The 17,694-nt window shown below is 43.2% G+C and overlaps 1 protein-coding gene across 8 annotated transcripts in view; it reads left to right on the forward strand.

Moving 5' to 3' along the window:
- Positions 1–17,694, forward strand: part of Dop1r2 (dopamine receptor 2) — a 97,871-nt gene that overhangs the window by 20,310 nt on the left and 59,867 nt on the right. The window contains exon 1 of one of the 8 annotated variants that reach the window (XM_076439961.1): positions 576–12,498. The exons of the other annotated variants lie outside the window; for them this stretch is intronic. The gene's annotated coding sequence lies outside the window, so the exon portion shown is untranslated. Of the gene's footprint in view, positions 1–575; positions 12,499–17,694 lie in introns of those variants that run through there. 8 annotated transcript variants of the gene reach the window in all.

The raw sequence follows: 17,694 nt of genomic DNA on the forward strand, positions 1-17,694 counted from the left end.
GACAACGGAATATTAAAAAACAATTTTTAAAAATACTACGCGTTCAGGAGAAAAAATTTTAATATTAACCGTCACACCTCATCGCGCGACACTCGGTAGTACGTCATCACGTTCAGCGATCCCCACTCCGAGCGCCAGCGCTCCCTACTCCACTACGCGTTCTCACTCCGACTAATCCCCACTCTACTGGCCCACTTCGCACCGAAGGAGCTGTCAGTGTGGTGTTCCGTTCATTCAGTTCCATTTCGGACAATTTCGGACTCCATCAAGAGACATCTCGCGTATTTCCATATCTTGCGTTTCTATATCTAACTACATATTTCATACCAGTGTTACTGTATCTTGCGTTCCATTTAAAAAAGACTAAAAAATAGAAAATAAAAACATATATAAAAAAACTTTTTAAAAACACCACGCTTATATTAAAATGCACTAAAAAGGAGAAAATAATTTTTTTAGACATTAGTGATTATAAATAAAAGCGTGGAGCGCCCATGAAGATTACGTCAATATAGTTTAGCGCTCCACGCTTTTATTTATAGTCGCTAATGTCTAAAAACATTATTTTCTCCTTTTTAGTGTATTTTAATATAAGCGTGGTTTTTAAAAAGCTTTTTATATATATATTTTTTTGTTTGTTAATTTATTGGACAGCGATACCTACTGGATTTTTAATGATGATGAAAATTTCGCCGTAACAAAATTGTTTCTATGATTTGAGTTTCGCGGAAGCTCGAGTTGATGACTTGCTTCTGTACTTGAATTGGTCAAGAGGAACTTTTAACGAAGATTAAAAACCTTTACCACGTTATTTTTTATTTAACGAGTTGCCCGGTCGGTCGACATGCATTCTTCATTCACGTCGACTTCCGAAAAGTAATCGACGAGGTCGGATTCACGCGTAAAACCGCGCGGGCGAAGAAGCTGTTAAGACAATCGGCAGCGAGGATCGATTTCTCGTGGCCATCGTTGACGACCAAGTTCACCGGCGGCCTTCCTCGATAGCATTGATCACCGATGCACGTCGTGCAGGCCCCGTCATCGCTGTTAATAACTAATAAACGACGGACGATCATAAATAACCGACGACAAGCGTGCTTCTGTCCAGACCGCAAACAAAAGCGTGCACATCGCTGGTTCTCGGCTACACCGCGACAAAGAATAAAGTTCAACATTTGTGTCTGGCTGTTAACCCGCTGCCAACCCTCCAGGGAGATACTCGTCAGCCGCGGCGAACACCTGCGCGGCCGCCATTTTATTAACCTTAAAGCAGGTTTAAATAGAAACGTGGAAGTTTACATCGTGGGACGCGGTGCGTCAAAATAATGTATTATAATAGGTTCTGAAAATGTGAGAATTCAAAGAATTTTCCAGTATCTAATACAAGAAGGGGATTAATTTTGAACTGGAGGAAGCTACGAGACGTAGCGAGTGAAACAGGAACAATATGGTTAGATGCTTAGACCACATATGCTAATAGACCCGGCATAGGTATAATATGTGTATAGGAAAGCCGAGAGTTCAGTGAGGCAAAGACCATGGTAAAATGTGACTCACAAGATAAGTCTTTAGATAATTTCAAAATGGCTGACACGGCAAATCGACGCATCGCATAACCTATAACTGTCTACATATAAATAGAAACTAAATTGTATATTATTTCTTTCCTTAATGATTGTAATAGAGCAGAAATCATATATTTACATTTTCAATCTATATAAATAACAATGTAAATGTCCGTTTGTTTGTAATCGAACATCTCCATAACGGCTGAACGTAGAAAGCTGGGGTTTGAGCCATTAGACGCAGCGTTTCTTCGGGAAGATTTATGAGAAATCAGTGTCAGAATCATATCGTGAAATATATATATATAAAAGAAAGAAAGATTGACCTATTCGGAGTGATTTCTTCTGTAAGTTTCTCATTGCATTGGAATTTAGCCGAGTAGATTGATCTGCGTTTGAATTGAAATATTTGGTTAGTATTTTTAAAGTATTAAGTTTTTTCTTTGTTTTTTAGTTCGTGTTTCTTCCTTATTTAATGTTTAGCAATATTAGCAAAATGCCAAATTCTTTGAAATTATCCCATCCATTCTTTCCGTACACTGTGTACACGGCGTACCCGCTGACCGATCTCAACTCTCATATCACCACCAAGCGTAGGCACTGTCGACGAGCATGACTTATACATCTTTTGAAAATGTAAGTCACACTTTACTTCATCTTTGCCTCGGGGAAAATTATCTGTGCTGTGTTTATAGTTTTATATGGTCTAAGGTTAGATGTGTGGAATATCTACAGCGATTGGGCAAACAAGTGAATTAGTGACGCCATGTGATCAGACAAGTAGAACAGATACGGTGTATAGTCAGACAAATTGAATAGGGGTGGTCTACCGTTAGACAAATCGATTTGGATTGTTCCAATTAGTCGAACAAGTGAAATAGTAGTGCTGCATAGTCACATGACAGGGATGGGGACAACCTATGATAAGAAAAATCGACATGTACGACATATCGTCAAGCAGTTAACATAAGCAGTATACATTGTCACGCAAGTAAAATATGGCTCTTCTAGCATCACACAAATGGATTAATGGTCGTCTACATCAGTGCTCCCCAACCATTTTATCGTCGCGGACCGGTCAACGTTTGATAATTTTACCGCGGTCCGCTGAGGGGGGGGGGGCGTTGATTGTTTATATTTTAAATTGTTTTGATTTAATAATTTTAATTTAATTGTATTTAATGTTCCTTGGGCGGCCCGGTACCATTTGATCCACGGACCGGGGGTTGGGGACCACTGGTCTACATCACCAAACAAGTAGTATGGGGACGACACATGTTTGGACAAGTGAAACAGGTGCACGCACGGTCTGACAAGCGAAACAACGAATCAGCACAGTAAGACCAACAAGTCAGCGTTCACGATTAGTCTCTTTTAATTAACGGAAGATTAATGCTCTCGAAGTTTCGTCAGCAATTCCGAGGCCAGAAGTTGCCCGATAGTTCCGAGTTTTTAAAGCGCACTTCGCCTCAATTAGCTCGAACTGTTTGCCCCGGTCAGCGAAAGATCAGCATCGAAGATCAACCTCGGTAGATTGGCTACTCGACTTCAGTTTTTACTATCGAGGCTCGCGGAAAAGGGTCGCGATTGAATCGAAAATATCAACAATTACAATTTAAACTCCGGTAATCAGCTCCGTCTTCCAGATGTCGAGCTGTTGTACCGCGTACAACACTGTAGTAATAATGCTATATATTTGTTTATATTATACAAAAGCCACACAATTCATGGGCACACAAGATCTGAAACCTTTTTCCTTTCGATGATGGAATTGTGAGGTCTTCGTGGGAAGGAGTATAGTTACGGTGTCCACATATGCCGCAGGAATTCGGGCGCCGCCGGTAAATGGGAATTGTTGGTCCGTTCGCGTACGACTGTTGTGCTCATTCGGTTTGAGCTCGCGCGGACAATTACGTTTTAATGAAAATTATCTCGTGCCCTTGGCGGGTGGCGCGCGGCGCGCGTTACACGTTCGGTTGGCTCGTGGAAATTGCTGACGGCGACGGGCGCAGGTATTATTATCACTGGACGAAACGATAGCGAAGACGTATAACTGCGGGGAGGTTCGCTGAGTCGGACGGCTCGCGCTGCTCCCCGCTTTTCCTCGTTTTTCCTCCGTGTTTCCGACTGCGAAAAACGCGCGAAGAGTCACTCCGGCTTTCGATTACGAGACTCCGCGTCCGGTGAATGCGACAGTATTTCAATTTTCGAAGAGCTACTCGAAGATCCGGAAGTTCCGCACCGGATTGAAAAAGATCTGCGACTCGTCCGCGTTTCCTCTTTGGCGAAACGCTCTGGGATTAAGCGCCACAGGACGCGGAACGTCCTGGGAATCCGGTTAAAACACCGGAAATAAAAACAGACGACACGGATTTCCTTCTGCTTTTTGCGCGGCCGTCGATCAACGACTAATGGCGAATCGATGCTACCTTTTCAAAAGTTTTCCCACCCACGCCTCCCCGTCCCCTGATGGAACGCGATTATGATTGGCGAGCAACGCTTCCCAGCGCGGCGCGACGAACCGATTTTTCTTCGTTTCCCGCGACCAGGGCTCACGAACAACGGCGATAAGCAACAGGTGAAAGTTTTAGAGAGTCGTTAACGACGCGCTTTAATTGTCCGCAGTCGAGGGGTCGTGTTGTTGATCGATCCTTCCTTCAAAAAACAGTGTCTTGGAACTTGAAGCGGATTGTTTGGTACTTCGAGGCTCCGCGTGATGCTGAACAATCAATTAGGCCGGATGCTTTTTGCAGGTTTTCGTCTCGAGTTGTGGCACACGAGGAGGAGAAGAGAATGTTGGACTTCAGTTCTTACAATCACTCGAGAAGAAATCACCTAATCCAGACGCAACCTAGATACTTACATCATAAAATTCCTAAAGATCCTTTATAAGCATCTTTAAAAAATCCATAACGTCCTCAGTGGTGTTTGATTGGTTTCCGATGAATCCAAAGAGTTCTTCCTGTCCTTCGCATCCCTGAGGCATCGGGAGAATCCAGGTGTGTCCTCGAAGAGTCCTTAAAGATTCACGAGGTTCGAATGCCTCTCATCAGCGAGCACACAGCGGGGGCCGTTACTCTAATATCACAAAGCACGTGTACAGGACGCTCGCGCACGTGTTGCCCTAATGTGCTTTCTTTCCTTTCGGTTCTACTATCGAAAATCACTTTGTCTGCGATTTCACATGGCGCACCAGTCGTCCGCATTCAAATATAAAGTCATTGGAATCGTCGTTGGCCCGGTCGATATACCTTACACTAGACTGCGAACTCAGAATGTAATCAGTGGATGCATTTCTCTAACACAACGTCTATATACAATACGTACACAGACAGAGAAAGACAGGATCCATTAAACATATACGTAAATATGACAATCTAATAATGTGTATTGGACATTACACGGAGAATTCCCCGGAAATTTTCCGTTATTAGCGAAATGGCGGAAAGAGGATTTTCCGAAGAGCAATGGCGCGGCGCGTTGTTCGAAGTTCGCAGGACAGGTTGCAACTCGATTTTCGCCGGGACACCAGAAGCTTCGCGAGCTCTCTGGCGCTCTTCCAGCTTCCATTCTACGTGTACAGAGAACCGCCGAGCGAAACGACGTGTTAGTATTCATAGATGCCGCAGTAATTGTTACAAATTATTCGCAACATTCTTCGTGTAGAAGGCGCCGGCACGCCGCGTTGCGCCCGCAACTTCGGTGCCGGCTGCCGCCCTTTGCCAAAGCTATTCGGTTCACGCTTCAACGGTTATCGTTTCCCTTCCTAATTTACCCAAGTGTTCGAGCTTTGACTCCGGCCCCGAGATCGATTAAACGACAGCGCCGGTGGTTACACCTTCGTCTGTTTGCCTTACCCGTGGCGGAGCCAATGATTGTCTTATTTAAGACGGTTTATTCTACTGTCCCATTTCGAGGCGCCTTTGGCAGTCTTTGTTTTAAGAAATCAGAAGAGACTGTCTTGTATTGATTTTTGCAGACATATTTCGCATCCCTTGGAGTGTACACTGTATTTCCTTCAACCAAAAATACTTACAATTCTGTGAGCTGCACTGTCTTGGCTGTTATGGTACACTGAGAGAAAGAGACTAGTAGTGATTGTAAAATTAGTCGGACAAGGAGAGTAAGATTGTTACCATCTTGTATAAATAGTCAGACAAGTGGAATAGGATCAATTTATGATCACACAAGCATAGTAAATGGCAAGTAAATTACAGTAACATATATAGAGACTAGTAGTGGTTATAAAATTAGTCAGACAAGGAGAGTAAGATTGTTACCATCTTGTATAAATAGTCAGACAAGTGGAATAGGATCAATTTATGATCACACAAGCATAGTAAATGGCAAGTAAATTACAGTAACATATATAGAGACTAGTAGTGGTTATAAAATTAGTCAGCCATGGAGAGTAAGATTGCTACATCTTGTATAAGTAGCCAGACAAGTGGAATAGGATCAATGTATGATCAGACAAGCACAGTCAATGGCAATTATGACTTGTAAAGTAGAATATACATACATAAAATAAACTATGGCTGCAATATGATCACTAAACTGCAGAACGCAGGAGCCGAATAAAAATTGTATTCTACTCTTTTTTTTTAAGCTAAAACTAATACATCGATGACCTTAAATATTTTAACATGTCCACTGCTTTAAATTGTCCGTGCCCATTTTTGTCATAAATGCATAAAATCCGCAGTCTAGTGATTACACAAGAATACTAACGCTAGAATCGATCCACACCCGGTTTCCATCTCTTCACAAGAGGAACAGTGGTAGTCTGCGTAATAAAATGAAAATAAAAAATTTCAGTAGGTTTTGGCAATTCAATAATCCCCACCCCGATCGTATTTCATGGTTTCCACCGGGAACTTTGCATGGAAACGTTTCAATTCGGCTGATCCTTTATCCCAAAGCGTTCGGCTCAGCGAGCCAATACGTGTACGAGTTTAGCACCCGCGATACCCATCTTTTGATACCCGGAAATCGTGTTACAGAGGGTAGAGCGAGATCCCGTGGTGCAGAGAGCAAACGACGGAGCCGGTAATTGGATATTTTGCGGGACTTTGTATTCCGTGCTTAAACGATGCTAAACTTTTAACTTTAACGAAGACCTACCGTCGAACTTTAACAGAGACGTAAACTAAGGCTGCTTGGCTCCAAGGGAGTTTAAGACCCCGCTGCACCGAGATTTTAGTGTGCAGCTTCGTCCGGGCCACGGGTTCACTGTAGTTCGCCATGGACCTATCGTTGCAGTGAACCACTCTGAACGCATCCCACCAGAATTTCATTGCAACGGGATTTTTTACAGAAATTTCTCCACGCTGTGTTTTATTTATTATGCATCGTGGAATGGCGGTAACGTTTCAGCAGAACGGCTTAACAAAAATTCATGTTACTGTCCGCTTGTGGATCTTTATGCAAAATAAAAGTTCTTCACCTTCATTGTAATGAACTGGAACAAAATAAAAATTGATTTCCTTTTTTAATAGACTGAATATGTTGAGAACAGTATAATAATAATGTGGAGTGGGGTAAGTCTGCCCTAGTTTTTGCAAAGTTCGACTTTAAACTGATGTATTTTCAATCTGGTATGTAAAAACTTAACGTTCTCGGTATCAAACTCTTGCCACAGTTATTCCTGATGAATTAATATTATGTACGATTCTAATTTTGCTTGAAAATTATCATTTTGATAGGATATTGTACAAAGTGTCAACTAGGATGCACTTGCCCCGAAAATGGAGCAAGTATGCCGCTGAGAGTTAAAAATGCTTTTAAACCTTGTTTCAAGTGCTACGGGACAAGAAAAGAATGATTAACAAGCCAGCTTTAAAATGCTTCTTATTGCATTAAATTATATTGTTCAGTTTTATAGTTACCCATACAGTACGGACTTACCCCACCGTAATAGTACGGACTTGCCCCGTGTAGAAATATTTACAGGGCAAGACTATCTTAGTGTTTTTTTCACAAATTTAAAACAAAAACATCGATATTTGTTGTATTTACCTAAAATAACAACACAGTATATATTAATAACTTGTGAACTATTGCATGTTCAGGATAACCTCAAAGTTGTACGTGTACGTCGTACGTGACTGTTTGGCATTGGTGGATTTAATTGGGCGACTTCTATGTAGAATAGTTCATACAAGCTAGAGAAATTTCATTCATATTATAATAAAAATAACCAATTAAAGGACTTACCCCACTCCACCTTAGTTCTAAATTCTTTTAATGGTTTTAGTGTTTCTCTTCTCCATTTTTGTGCAGAAATACCAAAGAATTACCAAAGAATTAGACTTCTACATGATAGGATTATACCTTAATTACTCCATAAAAGTCTGAATTTGCACACCCTCAGATTAACAATCATTCTTCTCTATTACATGTAGACCAAGCTACTTGAACTTTTGCTTCACACAGCAAGGATTGAAATTTTATCTCCTTCAACCGATTAATCGTCAAGGAAAAAGACGGTCAAGATATTTTTCTCACGGAAACTTAAATTACTCGGAGAAATCTCGTCGAGCGAATTTCCTTAATTACAGAAAATTCATTATTAGGATCCATCTTGCTGACCGGAACACTAGTTTTAATTAAACATGAGAGAGAGAGAGAGAGAGAGAGAGAGACTCTCCCATGGTCGTTTTAAAACACTCGGTTGACAAAGACCGGCGCGGCGGATTGAATTGACAATGCTGGCACCATAATTAATATGAAAACGGTAAAGCCTTTCTGAACAAGCACAGTGTGGTAGATTATGGCCACTGATCCGATTCCGATCACCTCCGCAATTATCGTGTCGACGAAAATTGCCCTTTCAAGTGTGTGCAAAAATAATCACCAAATTTCGCTTTGTGTTCCGGAAATAATATTATACCTCTAGTAAATCTTCATTATGTATTACTTATGCACTGCATTAAGCTCTGTTTGTCACATATCATTTTCAAGCTCGTTTGTTGATTAATGTATCAGGTCTAAAATAATTTCTCTAATGCTTGATACACAGTAGAATTTATTAGAGTTATGTAAAGCTAATAGATTGAATAGCGAACAAAATTGAGGGAACATCAACATTCAGTGATGTTTGTATTAAATGTCAAACCAGTGTACCAAAAGCGTAAATCTAGCAAAGAGCACGAACAAAGAATCGACAGAGCAGCAGCAGAATTAGAGAAAATGGTAGGCTCGCAAATGGAATACAAAATTCCCGGTTCCATAAAACTGATAAAGACCTGGCATCCGATCAATGGCGCTATAGAATCGAGCACGAAAACGAGACTGTGGGGACTCGAGGGAATCGATGGAGCCCGTCGATAGAGCACCATCAAAGTCGTTGGAGTAGTTTCCACACGCTCTATTCGGGAACAAGCTTTGTCGAGGCTGAATCCTGATGATGGTGCCTGTGACAATTCGATGGATCTTGACGGTGTTTCGAGTCCGATACAACATGTTTACAAAGCGTTGCGCTCGCGAACGAGCCACGGGACGAATTATCTGGGCTCAGTCGCGCAGAATGCGCTCTCTCTGTTCGACGAAGAAACTCCATTCAGACGTGGCTAAAAGTACGATAAAGATAAAGTAAATCCTAAAACAGAGTTAACTAAGAGTTAACTATGCTGTTGCGCGAAGCGGTCGATCTTTGAATTGTTTAGACATAAAGCCTAAGATATTTATCCCATGGAGGATGGAATATTATTATTGCACCCGGAATTTGATGCAAGGTCTGATTAAAGTGCATCAGCTTCGACTCGTCCTCGGTTCTAAACTCCACCATAACAGTTGCTCATTTTAACTTTCCCACCCACAGACCCGTTGTCGCATGGTGCTTGTAGGTTCACGGCCGCTGTCTTTCGTTCGAGCTTGTAACGCGATCAAATAATGAACACGTACAGTGTTTACCAGCCACAGGATCAGGCGTATGCACTTTAATTGAACGGAACAGCAGCTGAAATTGCCATTTGAGACGGCTCGAAGGACGAGCGTGGGTGATCACGAGCTCTCAGCCTCCCCTGAGAATCGGATTGCAACCTATGCGAGTCTCCTTCGACCCACGCTCTCAAGGACACTACTACCTGTCCCCATTGTCTCCCTCTTCCATGGGAACAGGTTTTCGGCGGAGCTTTCTCGACCGAGATGAAAAATATCGAATGGTTCAATTGCACAAGGACGCGATAGCAATCTGCGGAACGAGCCAGTAAACAAGACTTGCAATCACATACCACCCTCCACAGTGCCTCCGCTCTCAAGGGCACCTCTTGGACCCCTCCATTTTTAACACTTCTTACGAGACATGTTTTTATCGAAACAATTTTTTGGCGGAGCTTTCGGCGGAGCTTTTCGGCGGAGTTTCGAACTGTGATTCGACATTTACGAGTTCTGCGGACGTCGACGTTTGCCAAGGACATTCGGCTGACGTTCAACGTAGCAGAATGGCAAACCCGAAAACGGGAAAACAAAGGGAAGAAGAGAAGGGGCACGGTGAATGCGTCGGTTTGACCGCTGGAAAATCGGCCGAACTGTCGAAGCTTTCCGGACCGTGACGCCAATCACTCCGCGTCGCCGATAAATTCGTTCCGATGCGACCCGTAATTACATTTGTCTTGTAACAATGACATCGTTCGCTCTTTACCGCCCTCGAACTACCCCTATCGCGTTGCCCTTTCTTTTTCACTGAGGGAACGTTCCCATTTCTGCACAGAGAGCAGTCGCCGAGATAAAACAGATAAATTAGTCGTCATTAGACTGGGGATTTCTCGGTTTGTATTTACGGCGGTTGAAAATGTTCGGGAAAATAGCAAAGGTTTTGCGAGGTTCGGCTTTCAGTCGCCCTTCGTTCGCAGAAATTATTGCGGGAGAGCATGAGCTTGTTTAATGCCGAGCTATCATGTTAGATAAACAATTTTTGCTTAGAGAGGAATTTAATTGGTTGCGACAGGTGAAATTTTCATTTTAGCTGTGACGGAAAATTTACGGTTAGTACAAAAGCATTGGCAAAAGTGCACACTTTAACTGGCTTCCTTCAATTTAGTCCATAAAAATAAGTATTCGCGGAACAGTGCGCAGCCAGCTCTTCGCAATTCGACCATTTTCACTGGTAGCGCAAACCGAAGCACATTTTTTTAACCGTACTAATTGAAGGAAGTGGAAAATACGTGAGGAGCATCGTCGTCGAGACGGGTAACAGTAGCGCGGCTGGGGAAAAGGCAGTAAGCGACTCGCGAAATTACATTAGTCCGTGCTCTCAAAAAGAGTGAAAAAACAGGAAAACTGAAATCATAAAACAAGGAGCGTCGTTCGGGCACGCGCGTCCTCGTAATTACATCACGGCGGGGGCCCAGGCTAATTGGCTCGCAGCGTAGGTTTAAATAGTTTTTTATGACGATCGTTGAAAAACTGCGGAATCGCGTTGCTGGGATGGAGTGGTTAAAACGCGGTTAAAACATTTAGAAGGAGAAGAAGAGCTCGTTCAGGGGTTGAAACGACGCGCGAGTTTGCCCTTGCCATCCCTCGAATATTGTTTATCGCATTAGTATGCAGGTGATTAACGGCGAGAGCACGCTCGATCTCGAGATTTACGGGGCTGTACTACGTCAACTTTTCAACGATGTTTACTGCGGCTCACCGATATTGTAATCCGACAACGTGCTCACCGCTCCGTTAATCACGGAAAAATCGTTGTAATAACAATAACGATGTTGTGCAATCTATGGGCCAATATTATCGCCATTACACCGTTCAAGCCGGAAAAATGGCACAGTATTTTCTTCTTAATTCTTTGGCGAATCTCTCGAATCTGTCTGTATTTATGTAGTATTGGTTTTACGCGTCTAATTGTGGAATTATATCGAGCAGTATTTGATGAACAAAAATAGGATTTATTGTGCACGATAAAATTTTTCGTTTCCATTACATTTCCATTTCTCGTATACATTTTAAACACCTATACACAGTCAGACATAATTACGTTCTCTACCTTAAAAACCTCGACAAACGAACAATACTAACTTCGCTAATAAAATTCTATACATTAAAATCACAAAAATGCTCAACTACACCAGACTTAACGAACAATCAACGAAACAAGCGAGCATTCAACAAAGCAATCCAACTCCCTACATTCACCCCGTGACTCTCTCACTCCTTGCCGCAGAACGAGTCTTCCAACTAGATAATTACGACAAAAATGATTAAAATAATCCTCTGACGCTGCAGCAGACAGCTGCCAGCATCCTCGTTGCTTCGTAAGTCCAGCAAGAAAGTACGCGACAGCCGAGGAACACCGTAAATCAGAGAAGCTCCCGGTGACAAGAGCAGACTTCCAAGGAAAGATTCGCGGGACGAAAACAACCGTGTAGATCCCTCGGTCCAGATAAGATCGAGAAATCGAAAGAGCTCGGAACGAAAATAGTTACTGCTATTGAGGCTTTGTTTCTGTCCGCGGAGGAGGGTTGTCCAGTCGCACGTGACCGAAGAAAAGTCGATAGCAAGACACAGTCGATGTAATTGAATTTCCGGCGTGGAGAAAGTTTAACCTTTATTTCACGCACGCACCGGAAATCGTTTCGCGATAGTTACGCTGGGAAATAGTCGGACTCTTTCTATTCCGGCCTTTCTCTCTGCTTCGCTTGATTTCACACCCGACACCTGCAATTCAGTCGGCTATCCTCACAGAGAAGGAGAGAAAAGGAGAGAAAGAGAGGAGCTTCATATCTCGGTAACGTCGGGATCCAGCAGACGTCGATTGTTCCCTTTCGCACCGATGGATCCTACCCCTCTACTACCATCCCCTTTCTCCCTCTTTTTTCCCTCGCTCAATCTTCGGATATCGAGTGCCACCGGTTACTCACCGAAATTAAATTCCGATTTTCGGTTCCCATCCAAAGGATCTCTCTCTGTGAACCTGTTTCTTCCTCGTCGGGTGAGTTCAACTGTAATCAAATAAAAAAGGTCTGGGTGAAAAAATTGTTAGAGGATAAAGGATTACACGGTGCTGTCCCTTGTTAGGGGAGGTGAAAGTAATGAGAGACCGGGGAGGGTTGGGTTGGGTTCGAATGAATGAGATTGTGTTGGGAAGTTGATTGAGATAATCGGATGGAAGTTAATGCGTTTCGGTGTTTTATCGGAACAGGTGATAATTAGGTAGAAATTATAAATCTCCTTTGAGCAGTTCAATTTCAATCAAATAAGAAGGGTCTGTTTGAAGAAAAAAAATTGTTAGGGATCATCGGATACAGGATTACACATTTCTGTACTTCATTTGAACAGGTGAGAATGATGAAGCTCTTCTGGATAGTTCGATTGCAGTCCTTATGCCAAGTAAAAATTGTCATCATTAATTACAAGTTGCAGGGGTTCTATAAAACTGTATTTCTTCGCTTAATAGTTTTAATCAGATGGAAAGAACGTGAGAATATCCATTAATTGTTCTGACATTCCCATTGTTTGTTCCATTGTTCATTTTGAAGTCTAATCTCAATTCCAATGTGATACTATTAATGGATCTTGTTATAAAACACTGCAGGACACTTTTGTTTTAATCTAATATTAGCCGTCAGAGGAAGTTGGTACACTGTTCATGACTGGAGAATGGCTCTTGAATATTTCATCCCACCCTTCTCTTAAAATAAATTTCACGCTTGTCCTAATTTTGCAAAAATACCTGGAGATTTATTGTCAAAACCGTCAGAGGACACGGAGGTTGGAATAATATATTATTCAATGGAACGAAAAATTTTAATAGATTATGCAACACTTTCAAATCCGACGTCCAACGTCTTATCAAACATTTATCTAACCTTATCAACTCGCTGGAGAGAAATTGGAAATCTGATAAAACTACTGTGACCTTCATGGTCGTGATATTGTCCTCAACACCAAAACGAACCCCATAACCGCTTGGTTCATACACCACAAGTTATAATTGATACGCTGCCTTCCCTCACCTTCTTTGAACGTTTTGCCAGCAATCACAGTGGACATTTCGCAGTCACAAAGCAAATCCCGGTGTCCATGCGATTTTTTTCGCCATTAATTTGCTTGGCTTTTGCAGGCGCAGGGAAAATCAGTCAAATAAAATCAAGGCGCAAATTCTCGCGTAAACATCACGAGGCCCCGTCACTTTGCAATTGTTTGCCGAACTCTCGTTACTCCCGGGACCGCTGTTTCCCATTGACAAAAATATTTTTCTATTTTTTTTTTATATTTTGGTTTTTCATCCAACTGCACGGGTCTTCGTGGTTGTCCCGGGCGAATTTCGACGACACAGAGCCCCGCGGAGGGCATCCCTTCTGAGAGTTACGACATAACAATCGCGTAAACTCTCGTGAAAGGCACGATTTCCCACAGGATTGCGTGTCGGACGACGAAAGCTCGATTAGCGGTTTAACGAGCGCGTTAATTCAAGAGAAACTAGTATGTTGGCTATTTGCCTTGCGGCGGTACCGCGCTCGCCGTTCGTTTCCGGCGATTGTTTGCAAAATACGATCGTCATATCTCGGTGATGCAGGTTTTCGGACCGATTTCCAGCTTACGAGAAGCCGCAGATATTTTTCCTGCCATTTTGTCATTATTATTACGGTTCTTTTCTTTATTGCTGCAGGGAAAATTGAATACGGTTGCCGTGTATCTGATTTGATAAAACATATTTTACTCATTCTGAAAACTCTTGAAATTTTTGTTTCGTTTAAGAAACACACCAGGAGAGACAATCTCACAGTTACAGGAATTTATAGAGTGGGTAGCTTGTTAGAGTCACGACCGAGGATTTCACCTGAGCCTGATCGTTCGAGTTATCGGTGTGACGTTGAACGGACGAGAGAAAAACGACAGTTGGGAATCGGAAACGACGTCGGCTTTTATTTCTAATGGAGAGAGAAGAAACTGTTTCCCGCCGGAGACGTGTTCTGCTCCCGGTACAAGGGCAATCGATCACGATTATCCTCTAAATCTATAAGAACGATAAAAGATCACATTTGTCTGCGACCGTGGCACCCTTGCCGTCCCGTAATTTCTATCGTTGTTCAAGATTCCATTTACCACTCTCTCATTCCCGTTCTCTTTTCTGCGCAAACCCGCGAGTCAGACGTTGCCCTTATTCTAATGGTGGTTTCCGAAAAAGCTGCCAGTTTAAGCTGACTCCCGTCGCCGGAACTGACGCGGCTCGGAAACTCGCTAAACTGTGCACCATTAACTCGCTAACTACCATCCCTGAAAATTACCATACTGTTCTACGAATTCTATTTTCTGCTAGTCCTATTGCTGGAAAACTTTTTCTAAAACTAGTGGACGCATAAACTTTGGGATCGGATGAAATAGACACTCCTGGCAGCACACTGGGACTTTAACATTTTATTCCATTAATTTCATTTTTCCATTCATTTCATTGAACGAAAATGCTTTCAGATGCTCATTACGATATTGAAAGATATGAACTAGACAAGTGTCACACTTGTGGTACGCGACAGCTTATAGATTAATAGATTGATGGGAAGACGATACCATCGTGTTCCACGCACACTATTCAACTAGCGTGTCGATACTAATGCGATATGTCTGACATCTGACAAGGCTATCGGTTTCGGCAAGACAACCCGAAACATTGCTCGGATGCATTTATGAGACGTCATTCAAGATCCGCAACTTCCATCGAACATCTTGTGCGCTTGAGGCAATTAAGCTAGCTTGCCTAGCATCCGGATTTTCCAGGTCCTTAAACTGTTTACCGTGGAAGAGTCAACTTGTTATCCAACAGTTCGTACTTGCCCTAAGAATTTCCTGTTCCCCGATTTTATTTATCGGAAACATTTCCAACTTTATTGTACACTTTATTGTACGTCCAATTTTTTTTACCTAGCACTCTAAGGCTGACAAATGTTAAAAAAATTTTAAAGATTATAGAAGCCCTCAATTAACAAATTGAAAAATCTCTAGATCCACCAATTCAAATTCACATGCCAATTTCAGAGAGATAGAGAGCCAAGAGCCACTCTCCAAATAAGCCACGCCCCCTCTGTCTCAGAGTCGCCACTGCAGCAATTAGCGGCCGCAGCGATATACTCCTCACTCCCAACTGCACCATCTCCACGCCCTTATCCCCGCCCCTTTAGCTCTCGACGTGGCTCGCGAGCCCAGAGGGCAGCTCCTGCTCATGGAGACAGAGCTCCGATATTTTTATCAGGATTTCTTCGATGGGGGCATCGAGAACAAGTTGTAAGCGGCTTAACAAAAGATGGCATTTAAATCAGAGATCGGCGGGGGCTTAATCTCGACGAGATCGTCGCCGCTTCGATCGCAGTCTTCGAACGGGGCAAGTTTCCCGGCACTGTAATCGCAGTTTAATTAGTTAGCTGTGTAACGATCGGAATTTCGCAGCCGCCTCGGCCGTGCTCGCTGTGCTTCAATTAATTTCAAACTACCCAAGAATCCGTATCGGGCAGGTCGAACGAGGGGGAGGGGCCGGTGTTTATAGTGTCTATCGTTGGATCGAGCTTTTCTAAGTAAAGAAGGCTCCCAATCGCTATTTTTTACACTGTAAAAAATTGTTTGAACGTAACAACAACACCAGTTGGTCATTATTGTCGGCTGGCTAATAGAAATAAAAGATTGAAATAATGATTGTTTGTTATCCTATTCTCCAAAGTCAGAAACAGAAGCTGAAAGTTTTGATTGCGCTGGTCTGCGGGGAAGATCGACCGCTCTCGGTTGATCCAATGCCACAATCGAGTAGGTGTGCTCGAACTTTGAACGAGTGGTCCCGAAGGAGTCTGACCGCGGATCGCGCGTCGCAGATGTGACAAGCTGAATCGAGGTATGGCAACGGGATTGCTGGCTTCTCTCTCAGAGAGAGAGAGAGAGAGAGAGAGAGAGTTGTATGGCAGTGTTGCTTCTGCCTTTGAAAAGCCGGCTGAAGTTTGCCAACGTGTTTCATTTCAAAGACTAAGCACTGTTTCCCGCGGACCTGTGCAGATTGCGGATAGTTTCCTCGCGAACCGGAACTTCGGACTCGTGTTCCGAATTTCTCTCGCGTGCAAAGTATCTGCCAGAGGTTAATATCAACTGTCGAAATTCATCCCTGTTTCCTGGTTCTCTTCACTGTTGGCCGAATCATTCGGGTCCTGCACTTCTATCCTCGGCCCTCAGATGGGATAGGTAACTTGGATCTGTTAACTGAAGCGGATTCCTTTATTTGGTTTGCAGCTTTTGATAGCAGTAGACGGCTGAACTTTACAATCCCCCCCCCCCTCTCGAGCATTGGGTACTTATTACACATCACTATTCGTTTCGACGCGACTGCGACGAATACGTAATTTTCGTTTTTCCAGAATATTTTTTATGTCTGATCAAGTAAAGTGAAAAAATTCATCTAGCACCTGCTAGCACCCGAAATCTCTGGCACACGGATTTCCGAAAATTCAAAAACTAATTGCGAGTTAGCAGAACAGCAGGAAAACGACAAGATCAAAGGCTACCCAGCTGGCAGGTGGCTTCAAAGCCGGTGGTCCAGCTCCCCAAAACCGGGTATAGTTTCCGGGCACGTCGTCACCGTGGATATTGAAAGTCAAGAATAAACGAGGCACGCGGGTGGTTTTGCAGAGCGAGGTTTTCATCCTGGTGCGAGGTTTATCGGCCCTGACACGTGTTACGATATCACGAGGGCGACGGCTACGATATCACGGTTGTGCGAACGAGACAAAACGTTGGATCCCCAGGCTCGATCGCCAGCCGATCGAAACCCCTTTGATCAAGTAGCGGTAAACATTCTCCCAGGTCACGGATGAAAGCCCGGCCCCTGTTTTCCATCCTACGGTCTGGCCACGAAATCACAGTCCTCTCTCTCCCTCTCAATCTCTCCTGCGCCCTCTGGTTGGTTCGTATCTCCTCTCTCTCTCTTTTTCGCCTCGCCTCTTTATCACACCTTCCGGCTAAATATAGACGGTCGACGGATGGATTGTACGCTGGCGAAAAATTGCTAAATCGTTTGCATCGACTCGTGTATCTCTGTCGCTCTCTTTTGAGCGAAGGAGAGAGAGAGAGAGAGAGAAAGAGAGACTCGGTCCGCGTGAGAGCGCAGCGCCGCGCCGCTGCGAAATGATTGACAATTACCTGGAACAGGGAA

This window comes from Lasioglossum baleicum, chromosome 15 (genome assembly GCF_051020765.1).
Source record: "Lasioglossum baleicum chromosome 15, iyLasBale1, whole genome shotgun sequence".
NCBI lineage: Eukaryota > Metazoa > Arthropoda > Insecta > Hymenoptera > Halictidae > Lasioglossum > Lasioglossum baleicum.